General features: G+C 34.6%; 1 long non-coding RNA gene and 1 pseudogene across 5 annotated transcripts; both read left to right on the top strand.

Moving 5' to 3' along the window:
- Positions 1 to 7,246: 7,246 nt before the first annotated feature.
- LOC148871277 (putative F-box protein At2g36090 pseudogene) lies at positions 7,247 to 8,481 on the top strand (annotated as a pseudogene). Its single transcript, XR_016106932.1, has one exon. The product of XR_016106932.1 is annotated as a putative F-box protein At2g36090 pseudogene (transcript).
- A 6,866-nt stretch (positions 8,482 to 15,347) lies between these two features.
- Positions 15,348 to 21,423, top strand: LOC148871276 (uncharacterized). 4 transcript variants are annotated; one of them, XR_016108332.1, is made up of 5 exons: positions 15,360 to 15,374; positions 15,459 to 15,521; positions 18,446 to 18,550; positions 20,868 to 21,002; positions 21,123 to 21,423. It is a non-coding gene; the product is annotated as an uncharacterized LOC148871276 (long non-coding RNA). The 4 variants fall into 4 exon arrangements; XR_016108333.1 differs by lacking the exon at positions 15,459 to 15,521 and having other exon boundaries at positions 15,348 to 15,374; XR_016108334.1 differs by lacking the exon at positions 15,360 to 15,374 and having other exon boundaries at positions 15,387 to 15,521; positions 20,596 to 21,002.
- Positions 21,424 to 21,821: the final 398 nt, after the last annotated feature.

The following is a 21,821-nucleotide window of genomic DNA, read 5'->3' as shown; positions in this document are numbered from 1 at the left end:
CCAGAAACGGCACTCTGCAGCCTGCATTAATCCGGCCTAGACCAAGTCAGATTCTTTTTGGTTTGATAAAAAATAGAAGAGAAACTGAATGTTGAGGAAATTTTCTCAAGTCTCAATAAATTTTTGTGAAAATCCTTCTTTCTTTATTATTTTCTATCAAGCCAAACAGCCTAAGAGTCGATTTGATTCAAGCTCCGAATAAAAAATCCCTTGATCAAATTTTGTCTCATGCACTCACTAACAGTGCAAATTTTGCACCACCTCCCTCTTATATCAATTCTTTCTTCCAAATAAAGAGGAAACCCTGTCATATTATTTCTTACGTCGCTCTAAAACAAATAACCCTTTTCTTATTTCTACTTTGTTCCATTTTAATTAGAGATTACATCATTTTACTTGCTATTTTATTTCTCACAAACAAATAAGACTAGAATTTTCATAAAGTAAAATATAAAGCAGAAGTAGACTAGAATTTACACTCCGCGCACTTGCACATCCATATTTTACATTAGGACAAATGAAATTCACACAGAAACTAAACCGAGCCAAAAAATCAAATCAAACTATATTGACCAAAGTAGAAATGATGATTAGATTTGGAACCAATGTTTTTTAATTAATGCCAACTGCCGAGAAAGCGATAAACTAACAAATCAATTGGTGTGAAGACAATGCATCCTCTACTTTCTTCCCAACTTCTAAGACCCTCATTAATTAGTCCTTATCCTCTTAATTCAATATTTTCTCCTCAAATTGCCACTCACTGTCAAATTTCTTCATCTTTTCCCTCGACTCATTTCCAATCTCCCTTACCAAACCATGTTTCAAATCACCGTTTTTTTCAATGCAATGAAATCTTCCGCATAATGCTTATTGTGAAAAGGATTCAATAATAGCAAAGAAAACGAAAAGGATAAGATAGGTAGAAATAACAATAGAAAAGGTTCGGGGTGGGGTAGAGTCAATTTTATGAAGAAAATTGGCACACATCTCATAGTACATTTCCGCCGTGTATTAAGAACATTCATCATCCCAGACATTATCGTTGAAAAATATTCTCAATACATGATGGGAATGTGATGTGGGACGTTGTGGGGAACAGTTTTGGAGGGGGCTGATTCGCTCTCCTCTTAAAGTCTCACAAAATTTACACGGTCTGACATATTGAGTTTGTATATTTAGAATCCCAAAAAATCTTCACTGATTCTCAAATCTCAAATAATTATCCGTTATCACTAATTCTTTTTGGTTTTTAGGGACATATTTTCTTGATTAAAAAACTTTGGTTTTTAGGGTCATCGTCTGATGGGTTATGTTGACATTTTTATACATTAATCATCCATGACATATTCACGTGGAGAGTCTTTTCACAAAAATGTCCAAAATACTCATGCTTTTATTACTGATTTTGATAGGTTGATTTCTATAGAAAAAACAATACAAACTTTATGAATGATAGAAAAGGAGTTTAGCGATTGGTATTTACCTTTAAGTGATTATTATGAAGGGGAATTTTGAAAAATAAATCAATTTTGGAAAAGAGATTGGAGAGGCCTAGATAGCGATTGGTATGGAGAAAAAAATTGGAGAATAAACATTTTGGTCAAAAATAACTGCATAAGTATTTTAGACATTTTTGTGCCTCTTATTAAAGGATTCTAGTAGAGAGAATCTATTTACAACTAGTTCAGAAAGTTCAAGGGAAGTAACTGCAATTATAAATTTCAGGGAGGTTTCAGCAATCTATCCAAAGAAATATTACCTAAAATACAGTTGCCCAATAAATATCTTACCAATAAACAAACAATCACTCAAGGTCAAATGAAAAACTTTTCGGAAAAGTATGAACAGACCCAATGCAGATTTATGAATTCCACTAGACCTATAAACATTCAAAATATCAAGTACCCCGACTCTATACATCAATGCTTACTCGTAAATTAGGATCAATTCCGAGATAACACCTACACCAATTATACTTTCGGCCTAAAAATTCCGACTCTAAACTTAACAGTCGTTCTCCCAAAACTTTTCCGTCACCGCACTATTTGCCTAAAAATGCATAATATAAAGAGGAATTTTCTTTTTAATTGTTATCAAGTTGAAATCTGTTTAACAAAAAAAAAAAGTTCAAAGTTGAAATCTGTTTAATTTATATATTGTAATATGTCAAATCAGATCACATTTCAGCCTCAAAGACAACGTCCATGGTCAGTCCAATTTTGTACTATATTCTATAGGGCCGGAATTGTCCGAATTTTAACTTGGTTTAAATCCCATTAAACTTGATCGGAATTAATCAAAATGTGGAAATGTGGATTCAGTCATATTCGATTCGATATATATATATATATATATATATTATATATATATATATATTATCGGGGATATAAATTAATAATCAAAATTTGTTATTAATTATTTAAAAATATTTAAATTTATTGTTAATATTTAATAATTTTATTTTAATGTAATATTCATTTATAGAAAATAACTATTGTTAATTTAGTATAAACAAATTTTTAATAAATTTTACTTTATTAATCATTTGTGGTAATTTTAATAACCGTTATTATTTCCGTTATTTTTAAATTAAATTTTGATTGACTTTTAAATAAATAAAAATAATTAGCTAACTTTTTTATTAATTTCACTAATAATTAACAATTATATAGAAATGGCAACAAGGCAGGTTTGGGAGCACCCCATCCCTGTCCCCACCCCATAGTCAAGACACTTTACCCTATTCCCACCCCTTACCTAGTGTCTGGTGGGTTCAAGGCAAGGCACCCACTCTTCATCAAGGATGAGGAATCTTATAATTTTCCTCACCCAGTCCCCAGTGTTGGGTGAGTTCAAAGCAAGACACCCACTCCTTGTCAACCTAATATCTAATTTGATGACAAAAATGACCAAAATGATATACTAAGTTTTAAGCATATGTTAAATTTCTAAAAGTACACAAATTGTTTTTAATTTTCAAAAATGTAATTTTTTACAAATTTAGAAAATTTAATACATTTGTGTAATTTTGATTTTTTTTTTCAAATTTATTTTTAAATTGTTATTAAATCAATTATTTTCTTTTTAAATAGTTTACTTACAGAATTACACTTATTTATCTTATATTTTCCAATACAAACTAATCAATAATTTCCTTTTTCCAATATTATACTAATTTATCTTAATAATTTGTGTAATTATTGGTTCAAATTACAGTTTTCTCCTTCCCGTACTCATTTATCATTAATAATTTTCAATAATTTACTATGAAAATTACATAATTTTTCAATAGTTTTCCAAAATCTATCAAATGTAACAATTTTTCCTAAAATTTCCAAAATATTCCAATAATTATTTAATAATTATAAATAAACTTTCAAAATTTTTATATCTTTTAATTTCCAAAATGTTATTTTATGAAAATGTGGTTTTATAATTTTTTTTTGAAAAAAAATGTATTACATTTGTGTAATTATTTAGATATATTGAAAATTAGTTTAAATCGTTATTAAATATTTATTTATATTAGTTAGTTTACTTACAAAATTACGATATTTTATATTTTATTTTCCAATATAAATTAATTAATAATTTCATTTTACAACATTATAATATTTTATCCCCACACCTGCATTCGGTTATTAACTATAATAATAGCAATAACTAAAATTTTATTCTTTTTGATAATTGTTAAATATAATTCTCAATTTTATATAAATTAGTTAAAGAGTTCAATTTCTACAAAATGTTATTAATTAACATGAACATAACAATATTTACCCAAAATACTTTAAAAAGTCATGATTAGTTAATTAATAACAATATTTACTAATTTTTAGTAATTTACTAATTGTACTAATAAGTATATTTAATTTTTAGTAATTTATTAACTTTCAGTAATAATATTATTTAATACTCATTGAATATGGATTGGATTAAATATTAACCATATTTAACTATTTATTAATTAATATGGATATTTAAAATGAGAGAGTGGATATAGGTTGGGGGAGAGATTTAAGGAATTGATTGGGGAGTGGGGTAAGATGATAGGTTATTAATGTGTTAAAGAAACTATCTTTCTTTAGTTGGATTGGGAATGGTGACATCACTTAATGGGAGTGGTTGGAAGGGAAGAGGAGAGAGAGAAAAGGAAAATGTAGGGTGGGAAATGGAGAAAGGAGAGGCATGTTGACATGAACCATCTTGCTTTATATGTATATATATAGATAGATAGATGCTCATGTATACTTAAAATTTCTATTATACAAAATAGTAAAATGGTTTAAAGATTTGAAGTTGTGTTTTCACCCATTAAAAAATGTTGTATTTTTACTAAATTAACATATAGGGTTGTCAATGGATCAAGTTTACTTGGAATTGAAATTGATCTAACAAAAAATATTAAGGAACAAGAACCATATCAAACCCAATAGGATCTATAATTTTAGACTCAAAATTGAACTACAAGTTCTTTGGAGAATCAGGTCTGACCGGATGTATATAATAATAAGTTAAATTTTTTTAAATTACCCTTATGGATTAACTAATTGACTAAGTGTACCCTTACTGTTTGATAATTGACTAATGCTATCCTTAATGTTTCTGATAATTGACTAATACTCCCTTTACTATTATCATCCGTTAATAGAAAGACAAAAAGACTATTTTACCCTTTATTCTTCTTCAATTTTTCAAAATAAAACCTTCAAACCTACTAAATGTTTACAGGATTAACTCAAAATTTAGAATAGTAGATGGAAAAACAAAGACAGTCTAAAGATGGAATTCAGAGCGCTCTGTCTCTCTACAATGGACATTCATAGGAACCTTCTCGTTGGATGATGAATCACAGTTGGCCAACAACCATCGGCATTTGTCTAAGAATTCAGTCTCCACGGTCGTCGGCCTCACAATTGACCGGCTGAGGTTCATCGATCAGGTGGCGAGCGGAGGGATGGAATGGAAAGACGCTGAGGACCGGCTCAATTTTCTGTCATCTACAAAATGCGGCTTGGTCCCTGTCGTGGACTAGTCGAAGCTGAAGTCAAGCAGAAAGATTTCCTGCCCTTATCCACATTTAGAATCAATCCTTTCAGCAGATCCCCCAGCAGCTGCATCAGAACTCATGGAACACCACTTCGTCGGAAACTGGAACACCACCTCGCCGAAAATTGCAAGAACTCAAAAAACCTTGTGATTGCTAGTTTCGGTAGTGGCACCCACCGCACCTCTCCTTAGTCGATAGTTGCTTCGTCGTCTAGAGAGAGATAGAGCAGCAAAACCAGATGGTTAGAAGGGTACAAAGAGCTCAAAAAACCTTCCGACTGCTAGTTCCGGTAGTGGCGCCCGCTCCTTCGCCGATAGCTGCTTTGTCGTCTAGAGCTGCCAAAGAATTGATGAAATCATATGCATGTCCCAAGCGTATGGTGGATGCAGTTCCAGCTAAGAAGGCATCAAAGATAGAAGACATTATGGCTAGAAAACAGTGAACAGGGTTTGAGACGTTGCCGTCGCTTGGAGATTCACCATAATTGTAGATAATTGTAGAGGCCACATTAAGAAAAAAGCTACAAAGCTAGGAGCTTGGCATTAGTGTTAAGTGGCATGAGTTTATATGAATTGGGTGTAAAATATTTTATAATTTATATATAATACTTAAGTTATATAAATAATTTATATATTTATATATTTTATATCAATAAAATAATTATTTTATATATTTATTAATTATCTAAAATAATTATTTAATCGAATTCGAATCAAATCGGATATTCGAATATTTAATCATATTCGAATTCGGATATTAATATTGGTCAGATATTGAATGGAATTCGGATATTGTTTGATTCCATTCAAATTCAATTCGTTTACACTCCTAGTTGCAACTAGTTGGAGGAGTGACTTAGCCGATAGCTGCTTTGTCACTGGGCGCGGTTTGAGAAAATGAACAAGACTGGGCAGTGGGTTTTGCTAGGACTGAGCAGTGGGTCTGAAAACTTGTGATACAGTGGTGATGGCGGAAAATGGTGAGAAATCATCGATGACCAGGGGAAGGAGAGGAAGAAGAAGAGAGAAAGAGAAAGAAAGAAGAAAAGGGTTCAGAGTCTTTGTTTTTCCAGGAAGAGAAAGCACTCTGAATTCTTTTCAAACCCAGAAGGTGCCAGTGCCGGAGACGCTGTTCCAAACCAGCGAATCAACCGTTATGTGGATGCTTGTTTCAAACCTCCGGGGATGATGGCTGTCCATTTCCAACCGCAAGTAATAGATCTTGGTGCTAGAGATGCCAATGCTTGTGCCAAAGGCGATAATGAGATATTCCATTAGAGCCGATGCCAGTGTTGGTACCGGTATCGAAAGTTATAATAAACGTAAATTAGGTATTTTTGAAAGTTATAACAGTTACGTAATACACATTCGAATGGTTTTTGATAAAATATTAATAATAAGAAAAGTATTAGTCAATTGTTAGAAACACTATGAATAACATTAATCACAGAAAAATTACACTTAATCAATTAATTAAACCATAAAAGTAATTTAAGAAATTTACCATATTATATATATAATGACTCGAGTCGGGTCTGAATCAGTTTGTAACTGAATTGTTCCAAACCGGCCCCATCGGTTTAAGGCCTTCGGGTCCGTCGGATCTATTGACAGTCCTAAACATCAGTCATTTTCAGTAAAATTTATTGACAAAAATATAATATTTTAATCATTTCTAACTTAACTTATACTAATCAATGTGCGATTGCAATTTGAATTTTATTCGAATCCGATATAAATCAAGACTAAGATCCGATTTGAATCCGAATACAAACAAATCGTGTGCAGTCGTAGACTCGTAGTCATAACTCACAACTCGTGTAAGTGCATATGTACGGTGAACGGGTGAAGCTTCGAAGAGTTGCGAAGCTCGTTTACGAATCATACTTTTTTCTAGGACCCACGCACTTTTGAAATAGTGCATTAAATCCACGTGCCAGCCGAGTGCCGCCCCAGTCTGGCAGTCTCGCAATAAAAAGGTCAAAGCCGAGTGGGAATGGCTGACTTGAATTTTCATTTATCCTCCATAAAAATCAGAAAATGCAGATTGACCCCTTTAGCTTTTGACAAATGAGAAATGACAATTGACAATTGGAAACAGCCAAAATACTGACTCTTTTTGTAGTAAATTAAAAATAGTGCCGTTCTGTGAAATTAAATCTTTGTAATGCTCCTTTATATTCCCATCCGGATCCCGCCACATAAGTGACAAAAGACCTCTAACCAAACAAATTCAGAAATCAGAATGTCTTGTTCTGCTCCTACCCCATCACCGGAAACGACAACCTCCGTCGGTGAGGATGAAGGCGGAGTCATCACCACAATCGCCGCGATCCACTTCGACGTCCTACAGGCACACATCTTCACCCGCATCGACGGCCCGACGCTGGCTTCCGTCAGCTGCGTGTCCTCTCAGTTGTATGCTCTGTCCAATGAAGAGAGTCTCTGGAGAGACATATGCCACTCCGCATGGCCTTCCACCGATAATCCACGAATCTGCAACATCGTTTCCAGCTTCCCGGACGGCTCCCGCTCTTTCTTCTCTGATTCCTTCCCCCTGCTCGTCTCTCAGCATGACCCACCTCCATCGCCGAATCACACTCCTCCTCTCTTGCCTCCCGAGATAATCTCGGCGGTGGATATTCATTACCGGGGCACCCTTCTGTTCTCGAAGGTCCACGAGACTGAGACGCTGGGCAGCTGGTTTCAGTGCTCCCCCTTCCGGGTCGACCTCGTCGACCCAAAAGACATGGTTCCAACTGCAATAAGATTGGGCGACGACGTGTGTCAAGACCTTGCGGAAAATTTGAAGCTGAGCTGGATCATGATCGACCCGACCGGACGGCGAGCGGCAAACCTGTCGAGCTGGAGGCCAGTCTCGGTGCAGCGGCACTGGCTGTCGAAGGGGATACAGGCGAAGTTCGCTACGATCCTGGCCGGAGATCCGGGTGGGGCGAGGGAATTCGTCCTGTGCGGGATAGTGGTAACCTTCGGGGGATGCGAAGAAGCGGAGATGCAAGTGAAGGAAGTGAGCTTGCAAGTTGCAGACATGGATGGGACGAGTTTGACTGGAAAGGAGAGTCTGGTAATGTTACAGAGGGCGATGGACGGCGGGAAGAGGAAGAAGGGAAGAAAAGAGGAAAGCAGAGAGAGGTACGAGGAGTATTTGAGAAGGAAGAAAGAGAGGAAAGAGAGTAAGCTGAGAGTAGAAGCGCGGTCGGATTCCATGTGTATGACTTTTTGCATCTTCATCTTCTTCTTCCTTTGGATGCTTTTCTTTTTCCGGTGAATCCTTTTTTTTTCTGAATTATAGTTAGAAAGTTAGTTATTACAGTTACAAGCCAAATAAAAATGTCATAACTATACACATTTGTAAAGTGAAATTCAGTAATGAATAAAGAGAATAATGCCTCTGTATTTATTTTGAAACCGTCTGTTCGAAATTTCGAATCAATGACTGCGAGTAATCATTTATTTTGAAACCTCTGTATTTATTTTCCTTCAAGCCAAACACAGACTAATGGTCAAATGAGTCCACGTGGTTAATCCAAACTTTTAAAGCAACTAAGTCAGACTACTGATTGCTTTAAATTAATTGAAATATCCATCTAATCTTTCCTTATCTTCTCTCTTTAACCTTGATTGACTTGGTTGGTGTTTGGCATCGACGCTGTTGCCCTACAAAACGATGTCATATCTGCACCGCATAAAAAAAACATTGCTTTAGAAAACAGCATGTTGTTTGGTTTCGTTACTTCAGAAATTAGAGAGAAAACGATCATGCCTCGGAAGGTGTGATATGAGAAAAAGTTGAATCCATCATTTTCTCGTTTTTGTATCCGTTGCTACTAACGTTAACATGATGTGGATCCAACGTGGCAAAGTTTTGAATTGATATGATGCATGATGCATCACATCTTCATGGCAACATAGGCATAGAGGAGAAACGATACACAGGGAGATTGGGAGAAGAAGGCGGTGTTCAACACCATGTTCATCTCGTATATGGGATCGGTCCAATGCTATATCGTGGACTGGTTTTGTCCACACCCTAATTTTTCATTCACAGCAAAAACTCGTGGTTAGGACTGGTTCATAGTATATTTTTGATCCCGTGCATCACATTTTCCCTAAAAGGTTGAAATCCTATTGTCTATTTCACATTTTAATATTTTTTTCTTAATAAAATATTAATTATTTTACTTAATTTTTTAATTTTTAATTATTTTACAATTATTTTTATAAAAAAATAATATTTATTGGTTAATATTAATTCATTGATGCATTTTTCAATATATTTATATATCATATAAAATGCAAAAATTAAATATTTATGATTAACTACGTAGATCATTTATAAAATGCATATGAGATACATGGAATCAAAAAACATGGTGTAGATTAGTCCAAACCATACCTATAGAATGCCATTGTGAGTGTAGACTAGTCCAATCCACACAACTTCTTCACAGTTCAGAATAGCTATGGACTATAGTATGCTGTGAATTAGTCCCTATCACAAGATAGGGTGTGGGTTAATTCACACCTACCAATTTCTCATCTACACAATAGAATACCCCTGAAATAACTCAAAGTCTCGCTATGGTGGAAAATGAGACAAAGAAGGAGATTGAGAGAGGAAACCATGATGGAGAATGAGAGAAATAGAGAGATTAGGAGAAGAAATGGCTCAAGGTTTGGCCATGGAGGAGAATGAGACACATAGGGAGATTGGGACAAGAAATAGCTCAACGCCTGGCCATTGCGGAGAACGAACAAAGAGGGAGATTGGGAGAAGAAGCCATAGCAGATAATGAGACAGAAGGAAGATTGGGAGAAGAAATGGCTCAAGGTCTGGCCATGGTGAAACCGCTCGCATCTCATCTTCAATGCTTTGTAAAGAAGGGGTACTCTGAACTCGATTCACTCACTCTTTTACCTATATCATGCTAACGTCTCATCTGTATCAAAACAGCCAAATAATGTGAAATTTATGATTTGCCTTTTATTTAATAATGGAGACGTGGCTCAATTAGATCAGTGAGACATCTACAGCTACAGCCTACATGGCTCAATTTATGATTTCCATTTTTTTTTGTTGGATTTTGAGAGGAGAAAAATATATCTTCTTTTTAAGATTTATGTAGTAATAGGAGAAAGTTTATTTTTCTGGGTATCATTTACCCTTTTATGTAAAATGACCCTTTTAATAATAGACTTTTATGGCTAAAATGGCCATTAGCTTATTTACATGAGAAATTAAAGAACATGGGCAAATGCACTTACTCAAATAAGTATTTCCCAGAAAAATTTACCTAGATAAATAACTTACAGAAAAGCAAATAGGGCAGATCTAGCATTGTTTGAACAGCTTTTACAGCCTTCACATTGGAAATGGAAAGTGATTTTTGTGGCGCCTAATTGCATCAAAGTGACTTGAAATGAGAATAAGTAGAAATAAATAATAGAAATTAAGAGTTTGGCTGGATTGGACTTTTAGACAAAATTATTGCTTCCAATAACTGTTTCGATACCAAACATTGCAGAGTTCTTACAAGATTTCTCTCCTGGTGCTCAGGATTTGTATTTTTATCAGATCTTCTCATTTTTTGGCTTTTATTGCCGATTGTACCCTTATGGGTTGTATGTGAGATTGTAAGCATTCTTAATGAAATTAGCCATTACCTTAAAAAAATTAAATAAAATAAAGGTTCAATAATTGTGATTCGAATCCGATCCATCACGGCAATATCCGGAAGGGCCTTCGTCAATTCTTAAAACCGCTGGAAGAAATAAGGATAACGACCGTCGGTAATCGTTGTGATTCACAGAAATATCCAAAGAATGACAGTGATTTACTCATGGAAAACGTGACTTCAAAACTTCTGCTTCTTCTTTGAGTAAGTTACAATCAGATCCCTATGCTATAAAAAATGCATCTGCTCTTGTTTTTTTGTTTGAAAAACATTTTGACGCCCAAGTACCTCTGACCTATTTATGTATTTTTGTGTAAATTACATGGACCCCTGTATTATGGGGTCTATGGTAGATACCCTCTGTACTTTTTTTTTTGTGACATAGACCCCTATCCATTAGCCTAGTTGACGGAGAGGTATTTTACGTAAATACCCTTCCGTTAAGTCATTGGTCACTTGGGCAATTATTCAAAAAAACCAAAATGGCCTTCTCACCCCAATAACCAAATGTAAGTAAACTATTCATACTTCGGACAAAACCTTGAGAAAAAAGCCCACAATTCTCGCCGAGAACTATGGTCCGCCGGATTTATTGGTTAAATGCCACCGTTCAGTGGCTGGAGAAGAACGTTGGAGCTCACTTACATTTTGTTTGTATTTGATTGTTCTCTTTTTCTTGATTCATAGATTGAGTTTTATTTTAGTATAAAATTGTTTAGCAATTTGTTTATTGTGTTTTAGTTATGTATGTAATGTGTAATTGTTTGAAAATCTTGTTTTTTCCATGTTCCTTAGTGCTAGATTACTCAATTGGTCTTTAACAACACACGTCCTGATGGTATGACGTTTTCTTCATTGGTTCTACCTTGTGATTGCTGCGACTTTATGGAGCAGGGGTGAAGACCTACATGCACCCAAAGATTCCAAGCAAACACTTTATTGCTCACCATGTACCCTTGTCCAGATCAAGATGTGTATAAGGGATGATAGTGGGCTTAGGGGGGATTTGAAAAAAGATTAAGGGAAGCTACTGAATAAAGAGAAAAAGACGAGGAATATAGGGGGTTCTTTGTATATTGTATCCCCTTTATCCCTCTCTCTATGTCTATCTTACCCATCCTCACTCTCTCTCTCTCTCTATATATATATATATGGGGGATGATAGTGGGCTTATGGGGGCACTCAAAAAAAAGTAATGGGTTGGGGGAATTAAAAAAGATAGGAGCTTGTTTCACAACATAGGGGGTTCTTTGTATATTGTATCCCATTTACCCCTCTCTCTCTCTCTCCCCCTCTATGTGTGTGTATTAATGTTTGAATATATGCAAATCAATGTAAAATCTATTAAGTTAGCCAATACATTTTTAAAGTTTGAACATTGTGAAATGAATGTGAACAATGCTTTATTAAAGTTCAAAGTGATCTAAAATTGAATATGGTTCTAACACTACTAGATTTATTTGGTGTTTGGTTCAGATGTCATGTATGATATACACCATCAACATACAACATGGTGGGTTCTTTATGAATATGCCACCAATGATTTATATTGGTGGTGATGTGTTTGTAAACCACAATGTTGATGGTGACCTCTTATCACTCATTGAGATAGGTAAAAGATCTTGGATATAGTAAAATAGGTGAGGTATTATGTAGGAAGCCCAATGCAGACTTGAATGATGGGCTAGTATGGTCGAAATATGATGTTGATGTAGTGGAGGTGTGCAGAGTGCATGAGAGGCACAAACACATCAATATTTATGTTACAGGATGTGAGAATACATACATGAATATGTCATAGGCCAGGTTATCACAAGTTAGGGGTCACATGATTTGCATTCAAAGGATGACTTTCCACAACCACCACCAACTGGTCATGAGCCATCACCAGTTGAACTTGGTAATCTGGATGATCCGAATTGTGGTGCTAATTTTGGCAATGAGTCTAAAGGTGATTATGGGTCTAATGTAGAAGAGGACCCTAATTATGAGCTAGAAACTGATCATGAAGATACTTTTGAGGGTGAATGTGATGAGGGAAAGTGCGTTGGTGATGAGGCTGATGATAGAGATGTCAAGAGGTTTGAAGCCCCCGCTGATGATGTTGTTGTTGGGTTAGACATATTGTCTGACTATGAGTAGACAGTTGACTTGGAGAGTTTGCATGGGTCTGATGAAGAAGGTAGACCCAGATATGAATCTTTCATGGGAGACAGATGAATAACCCACAGTTAGTTATGGGTATGGTATTCTCCAATCCAATAACCTTCTGGAAGGAACTAGTTAATCATGTTATTCTAAATGGTTTTGACTTCAAGCATGTCAAGAATGAGGACACCAGGGGTTACAACTGTTTGTAAGGAGAAGTGTGATTAGAAAGTCCATGATACTTGGTTTCAAAAAAGAGAAGCATTTTAGATAAAGTCATACAGGGGTGAGCATACGTGTGCATGTGTGTATGCAAATACAAGAGTGACTTCTACATGGTTGGTAGACAAGTACAAGGATAAGTTTAGGGATGACTCTGATTGGAAGACTAGTGTGCTGCAAAATGAAACCCTTTAAGAATTCAGAGTTGAAGTTTCTAGGTCAAGGGATTTTCATGCCAAGAGGAAGGCAATTGATGATATTGAAGGTGTGCATGTTGAACAATATGGTAGGTTGAGGGACTGTTGCGAATCCATCTTACAAACGAATCCCAATAGTGTGATGAAGATCAAGTTTTGTAAGGATTGTATAGGACAAAGTTGTATAGGAGAGTTTTAGAGACTTTTTGTTCGTTTAGATACTATGAGGAGTGGTTTCAAAGATGGATGTCGCCCGATAATAGGGTTGGATGGGTGTCATTTGAAGGAACCCCATTCAAGACAAATTTTACATGTTGGTCTACATGGTAACAATTTGTTTTTGCAGTTGTAGAGGCTAAGGTGAAGGATGCATGGATCTAGTTCTTGAGGTTATTAAATTATTCCATTGGAAGCCCAGAGGAGTGTGGTTGGACTTACATATCTGATAGGTAAAAGGTAAATGGAATCTTACATATGGCTATTTGTAGTGATTTGTATTTATTACATGCTATGAAACTATTAACTTAATTCTCATTTTCATGTAGGGGCTGGTAGAATGTTTTTAGATATTAATGCCAGGGGCTGATCACAGGTTTTGTATTAGGCATATGTATGCCAACTTCAATGATTGTTTCAAATGGAAGGACCCAAGAGACTATTTTTGGAGAGCTGCAATGGCATATAGTTGAAAAGCCTAAACAAGGATGCATATTAGTGGTTAAAGGTTGTGCCTTCTAACATATGGTCCAGATCTTCATTTGGTCCTAGGGCTAGAAGTGATGATATCTAAAATAATTTTTCAGTCATTCAACAAGTAGATTCTAGAATGCAGAGACAAGCCCATAATCACTCTAGTGGATACCATTCAGAAGCACATGATGAAATTGATTCAAAAAAGACAAGAAAAGCTTAGAAGGGATAGGGGGCCAGTATGTCCTAATGTCCAAAAGAAGTTGGACATTGCCTAGGGACAAGTTAGGAATTGCTTCTCTGTTTATGCTGATAATGAGAATTTTGAAGTCGAGTAATTATGGGCTTGTCTCTACATTCTAGAGACCATATTGTCATACAATCTCGTGCATTTAATCACAACAAGGCAACATATATGACTATGTTGATCCACTGTACACCAATGAGAGATGCCTAAAGGCATATAGTCATTATGTGCTACCAATGCCCGATGAATCCCAATGGCCAAGAACAAAAGGTATTCCTATCAAACCACCACCTTTTAGAAAGCAACCTAATAGGCCAAAGAAGGCTAGGATGAAGGGTCCCGATGAAGTCACATCTGGTACATGCAAGGGCCAAGGTAGAGGTACTTATAAAAAAAATGTCAATACACAATAGGTAATCCATTTCAAAGGTAAACTGATACAATTAAAGTTAGTTCAAAGTACGAACTACAAATAACCTTACATGTGGCAGTCTAATCCTTTTAGGCCAATATGCTTGAATGGTAGTCAACTACTAGTTGATGTTGTTTATATACAGGTGGCCCGAGGCACTCTAGCAACAACTTGCTAGCAATCAATTATCAAATGGCATGTAGTCCATCTCACCATGTGCCATACGGTAGAGGTATTGGTTTGGGTATGGGCCAAGCACAAGAAGTTCCTTCACAAGCTTCTTTAGAACAAGCCCATTTAATATATTCTTCATGTAATATCATGGGCAGAGGTGGTCATGTACTCTCAACAATATTATCCTCCCTCACAGGTGAATAAAAAATTTTATTGTTATGGTTTGATAGTTTCCTTGCCCAAACTAACTAGTTATTCACTCTTTTGCATAGGCTAGTCAAAATTTCTCCAGAAGTGGGAAATATCAAGGTGGACCATAGCAAGTTAGAGCCCATTCAAGAGGAAGAGGTATGGGCAGTGGTGGATGTCAACAGTATGGAAGGGGAATGTGTGCGATGAGGGATGTGGCAATTGTTGGGGCATTATTAGCACCCTCACCTCTACAATAGAGAAGTCAGTCAAGCACCAATGATATTTGGATGAGTGGGGGCAGTACTTCAATGGCATCATCTGGGCCACCCAATACCCCACATCAAGTATTGTGTATAACACCATATAACACATTTTATTTGTTTGCTTGATACCTTGTAACAACCCATTTTTTGATATGTTCATTATAGGCAAATCAGGTACAGATAAGGATGGATGCTAGGGGGAGGGGAATGGTCACCTCACCACCATAGGTATTTTGTTTAGACCTAGATACAATTTGTTTGAAGTGAAAACACCCACCCACCCAATGAATTCACTCCATTGAAATCACTCAACCAAATAGTAAAAATTAGAAACTCTTAGTAATCTTGAAGTAAACATTAGAATCTCTTAGCGGCTCAACCCACCCCAAGGCTTTTAGTGAGAGAAAGAGAGAGGGAGAGAGATAGAGAGAGAGATCTAACTTTTAGTTTGATTCTTAGACTAATTAATTAGTGAAGTTTGGCACTTTAATTCAACCATGAAATAACCTTGACATTGGTCATACCAACTTTGCTTGAACCTGTTAAACAATTAACACCCGTATGTTTAGAGAGAGAGAGGGAGAGAGAGATTTGATTTCCAGTTTGATACTTTGACTTAACCATGAAATAACATTGACATGGGTCATACCAGCTTTGTTTGAACTTGTTAAACGATTAACACCAGTATGTTTAGAGAGAGACACTACAAAAAAAGCACTTTTAGCAACAACTGTAAGGTGACTACAGGTCGATTGTCACTAATAATAATAATAATAATAATATATAGTGGTAGTCATTTAAAACTTCCGCTAAAAACAACACCGATTGTCGCTATGAGTTGCCAAAATTGAGTTATGCACCTTTTTCACCTCCCCACATAAACTATTTTCTCATTTTCCTCCTCTTCCCCCTCTCCTTCTCTCTCTCTCTCTCTCTCTCTCTCTACCTCAATCTTATCTCGTTTTCGAATTTTTCACCACTAGACGGCAACCGAACAACAAACACCAGAATTAATAGGTGAGACTTTCTCTCTTTCTCTATTTATTCTAAGTTCTAGAACTAATTTAGCTAGTGGTTATAGCGATTGTGGCAGTTGATCGTTAGACAAATAAGAAAATAGGGAAAATGATACTAATGGTAGTAAATGATCTAAGCTCAAAAAAAATTGTTAAAACAATGGTACTTAAAATCCATTGGTACATTTAATCCATTGATTTCAAAATTTCAATTTAGTACGTTTGCGCAACATTACTAGGGTGTTGGGATCTCAAAATATAATAATTAGTGTTGATTTGGCATCTCCAGGACATTCTAAATCTTTTTATTTTTTGCTTTGGATGTCCAATTCTTGATCTGTCTACTTTCTTAGTTATATCAAGGTGCTTGATATAACTATGATTTGCACTCACAACCACTATTGAAATGTGACTGTTGACTATTGGTTCCATGCATCATTGCACACTCCACATCCTATTCTGATTGATGCCTGTGGAAACAGAAAGTAGCTCATGGCTTGATTCTCGTTTCTGTCTTAGTTTCGATCCAACCCAGGTCTATTTACCTACTTTTAGTGTCCCTTCCCCTCTATTGACACATGGTTTCTTCTAAATAGGTAAGTGAAGTTTTCTTGGTATCCAGTTTGAACCTGTGTTTAGCTTACCAATGCTTTTTTTCTCCTATTACTTATTGTATTCTTTTCCCTCATGTTTTCTATGTTCATTTTTCATCTAACCTAAGCTTTTAAGTTTTAGTAATAAGTCCTCTCAATCATTCTTTTTCGGTTTTGAGTCCTACTTTTCAGCATGTCCACCTAAAGCATTTGCTGGGTTTCCCCTTATCTTAATTCTCAAGTCACCACTTTCCCTAATCTTATTCCTTTAAGATAACTAATCTTATTCCTAAGACTAATGAATAAGAAAATGAATTTAAATGAGCATGAAGAATCTATGCTTCTTCTTCTATGGATTTGTCGATTGCTTCCATTTCTGCTTTATTGACCCTCTCCTATCTAACAAATTTTAGTCCATTAGGCTCAACATAATGATCTTTAAAGTTCTCAACACTTGGGCTAGTATTGAAAGATCTTAAGAATTTTGTTCATGATAGGCTTATCATTCAATATTTTCAAGACAATTTTTTTTATTATTAACTATCAGTTTTGGCTTATCTATTTATTGTGATGATGTATCAAAACAAATCGTATATATGAATAGTGATAAAGCAAATATTTGTTACAGTATCAAAAAAAATTAGCACATTTGACAGATGATCTGAAGTTATTGATTTTGGATAAAAATTCCACTCCTAAGGGGCCTACAAATATTTGTCTTATTAGTTTATTATATTGCCCTATACCATAGAAAGTTAAATCCAAAACAGAGATGTGCTTACCCAGAAGAGACAAGAATATTAAAATATATTCACCTAATTCAACTGCTCTTCGGCTTCCCATTTTGGTCACAACAATAGTATGCACATTTTCAGTATGGGTTGTAGATCTAGTTCCTATACCCTAGGGGTTGGAGGTCTAGATGCCACTAGTAAATACCCATACAGAAAAATCAAGAATTCTAATAAAATAAAATATTCAACATATCCAAAATAAAACAAACATGATACCACAAAATCCATAATTAAAACTGCTCTATCTTGAATTTTCGTTAACATTCTTATTACTATCTAAAAATATAGATCAAAGATTTGACTTAACATCATCTGAGGCATGGAGAGATTTTCAAGTGACTTTTTGTCAAGACACTTTTCAAGTAATGGGAATTTCAAGTCATCATCATGAATGTCTTCTTATGTTTGGTAAAAAGATAAAGTATATAAATTATAGTCAAGAATATGCAAGAGAAGCCTTATCCTCTTGCTCATAGTGAATTGTATCATCCTTATTTTCATAATTATATATATACATTCTGCAAATACAATTTACATGGTTGCTTGTGTATTTTTTCTCTAAATATAATTCTGTAAAAATTGTGTATGCATTTTACAATCTGTATCTTATTTTTTTCTCTAAATATAATTTACATGCATTTTCAATGTATTAAGTTCCTTATCATTGTACTCTCTTTTTTGCTATATCGTCTTGCCATCTTTAAGCAAAATTAGTTCAACACAAAATGACACTGTATTTCTCTATGTAGGAATTGACCAACCAATCAAGGATGCTATTGCAAGTTCAACTATTAGAATTACACATTAGATTGAGATGCACGTGGCTTGATTTTCTTTTTTCCCTTAATTTTATGGTACTTCATAACAACTTTTCCTCAATTTTCTATCAAACCAAATATAGTTTTAGGGTATTGGATACATTTCTTTACTTTAGCTAGTTAATGAATTAGCCCTCTTTCATTACATTAGGTTTGTACTATCCTAACATCTTACAAATGTTTTCTTTTAACCATCTCTTTTAATATTCTATCCAATTTCATATTATATGTAATATCATAATATAAATAAATAATATTTTAATAGGAATTTGTTTTAAGCTTGAATGCCCGATGGGCAAGATTAACTATGTGTATTGTTACAGCATGTTTCTTTATCAAAAGAAAAAACAAAAAAGAAAAACTTTGCTATGCATGGGGGGAAATCTGGTTGCTTGTTTTAAAGATGGTAAATTATTAAAGATAAAACATGGGATCCTTGTGGCATTATTGATTATTGAAACAAGAATCTCAAAATTTTTTAGTGGCTTTGCACCAGAATAGAGATACATGTCCTGGTTTTTGAAGTAAACAGTTTTTTTAGTGCAAAGAATAAAGAGGACTTAAGAAAGCCAAACAAGCCCAAACTATACAAAGACTAAAGTTGTCCACTAGTATAAAGGAGAACAACTTAGAAGGATAGTGGTGAGACCACTACAAGAGAGATTTTTTATCTAAGCCCCTTTAAAAGGGCCTTGATTTTGTTTGGACCATGATTATATTCTCTTATGTGAATGAATATGAATAATCTCTCCTTGGACCTGATATTGTCATGTGTTTTTCCTAAGATTCTATTAAGCCTTCCAATATGATAAATTAACCCAATTTTAGTTGACTAGATAATAATTGGATTTGTTACCAGGTCCACCTTAATCCAACGTGATAAGAATCTGAATCAACTAGACAGAGACAGACATATATATGAAATGTTGTCAGACCTGAAAGGCCAACTTGGTCACCTGTTTACTAGCTCAATTTATTCTGACAACACTGGATTTGTGTGACAAAGATAAATATCCCTCATTCTTCAATAAATAGGATTAGGGATCAGGTTTCAAAATCTTTTTATGGTCTTTTAATTAAAGCAAATATAGTCAAATGGGCTATTTTGAGATATCTAGTAAATTTGAAAATTGTTGAACAAGTTAGCTATACACTTTTAAAATTGAATTCTAGCTGTATAGGCTGTTCAAAATCATAATCAAATATTTTACCCTGAAAGCCATAGATTTGATGCAATATTATTGGTTTTGGTTTTAAACAGAAGACCCTACATGATGTAATAGATCTATAATGCTCAAGACACCTTATTCAAAGGTTAGTTAACCAACCAGTATGGGGACATTACTCAATTTTAAATGAGATTTTATCTACTAAAAGAACACCAAGCCTATTACCCATATTAATGTGTACAAATAGGTTTGTCACATTGATCTAGTTATATTGGGATCTCATTTGATCAGACCCAATATGTTCAATTAGTAAATGAATGGATTATGGTAGGAGTGCAACTTGGAGCAGGTTAGCCCAAAGTCAACCTGAAAACAAAGGGTCAGTTGAAGGTTGGGTTAGGGTTAGGAAGAAAAATATGATTATGATGTTAAGCATCTTTCATTCCCTTTTTTAAGAGTTAAGGTAAAATTAAAAAGAATGAATGAACACCATTAGCAAAAAGAGGGTTCTTATTAGCCCCCAACTCAGCCACCTTTTAAATCACTAGTTTAAAGGCATAGTGTTTTTTAATGTACTCCTAAAGAACCGTGACTTTGTTCCAAATGTAGTTAACCTTATTTGACCAATCCTCCAGTCTTATGCAAAATCGACAACTATCATATACATTAGAATAAAAAAGTGGCACCGGTGATTATGATCAAATTTTTAAGATTTCCATGTTGTATAATTTGTCATTTCCTATTATGACCAATATTATTCACAAGATAATCCTTTTGGCATTATTGTATTTTTAGATGTGTATAGGCTCAAGTATTTTCACACTAATATGTTTTAATTTTAATGTTTCTTTTTGTGATCTTTAACTAATTTCATAGTTTTTTTATTTTTTTTATTTTTTTGCCTTTTAATAGTTTCAATCCTCAAACATCCAAAAACACCTAATGCTTTAAGTATGGTTGATTATCAAAGTAGTGGTCATGAACAATTAATGAAACATCTGTGGGCACAACTTGTTGATGAGGTAATTTAACAAAACCAAATTTTGCATGTTCAATTCTTAGATACTATGCACATATGCTGCAATTTTATGTTGTGCAAATGAAAGTTACCTTGTCTTAGTCGTTCTCATGGATTGATAGACCAGGTGGTTGTTAATTACTTCTCTGTTCTTTATGTATTCAAGTCACATTACCAGCTTCAGTTCAACAAGCTTCATGGTCACTGGATGACCTTCTACAAGCGGTAGCTTGTACCATTCACTAAGGATCAAATGTCACAAGCATGGAATTCCATCCTTCTCATCATACATTACTTCTTGGTATTTTACTAACTTGTTGTTTCTGTGTCCCTTCTAAATCAATGGAGGAATTTTTTACTTTATGATATAATCACTACACAGTCCTGTTCTCTTTCTTAACTTGGACTATCTTTTATGTAGTTGGTTTTGATAATGGTGAAATTACACTATGGGAAATTGCTTTATGAGAGAGGTTGGTCTCAAAGCCATTCAAGATATGCCACATTTGGTTTTCGCTTTTACTAATGTCATACAAATTGAAGAAACTAATAGTGTTTAAGATGGATTGATAAGGAAAGTAATCATGTAACTTATAATCTTTTGTAGGCTTCCATTGTAAAAGATTCATCAATGTCTATTAATCGTGTAACATGGAGTCCAGATGGAACTTTGTTGGGTTCGACCAACTTATAATCAAATGCAGTTTAGTATGGTTGATCTATTTTTTGTTCCATATTATGCAAAATTTCTTCATGATTTTCATATTGATTCAATGTCATTCTATTGTGCCATTAATACATATATTCTTATTTTATATCAATGAACCAAATATTAGCTTAATCCAACCCAATCCAATATAAATTTATTATGGATGAACCAGGTCTAATCCAATCTAATAAATATTCTGGACCAGATTGATTCAATCCAATATATCTTGTTGGTCCGTCCATATTGATTTTGGACTGGACAAGAGTCCAATTCAAAACCAGTCCATTGACACCCTTAACAATGGATAATACAATTAATTACAAGATTTGTGTTGTTTAACAAGCCACGACTGTAGATACACCTAACTATGAAGTGAAACGTGACCCGATTGATGACTAGATATGAAGTCAA

The sequence above is a fragment of the Nelumbo lutea genome, chromosome 2, assembly GCF_056320005.1.
Source record: "Nelumbo lutea isolate HS-2025 chromosome 2, American lotus-T2T, whole genome shotgun sequence".
In the NCBI taxonomy this organism is placed as follows: Eukaryota; Viridiplantae; Streptophyta; class Magnoliopsida; order Proteales; family Nelumbonaceae; genus Nelumbo; species Nelumbo lutea.
The sequence above is the reverse complement of the archived record's forward strand: the minus strand, read 5'-3'. Positions and strand labels throughout refer to the sequence as shown.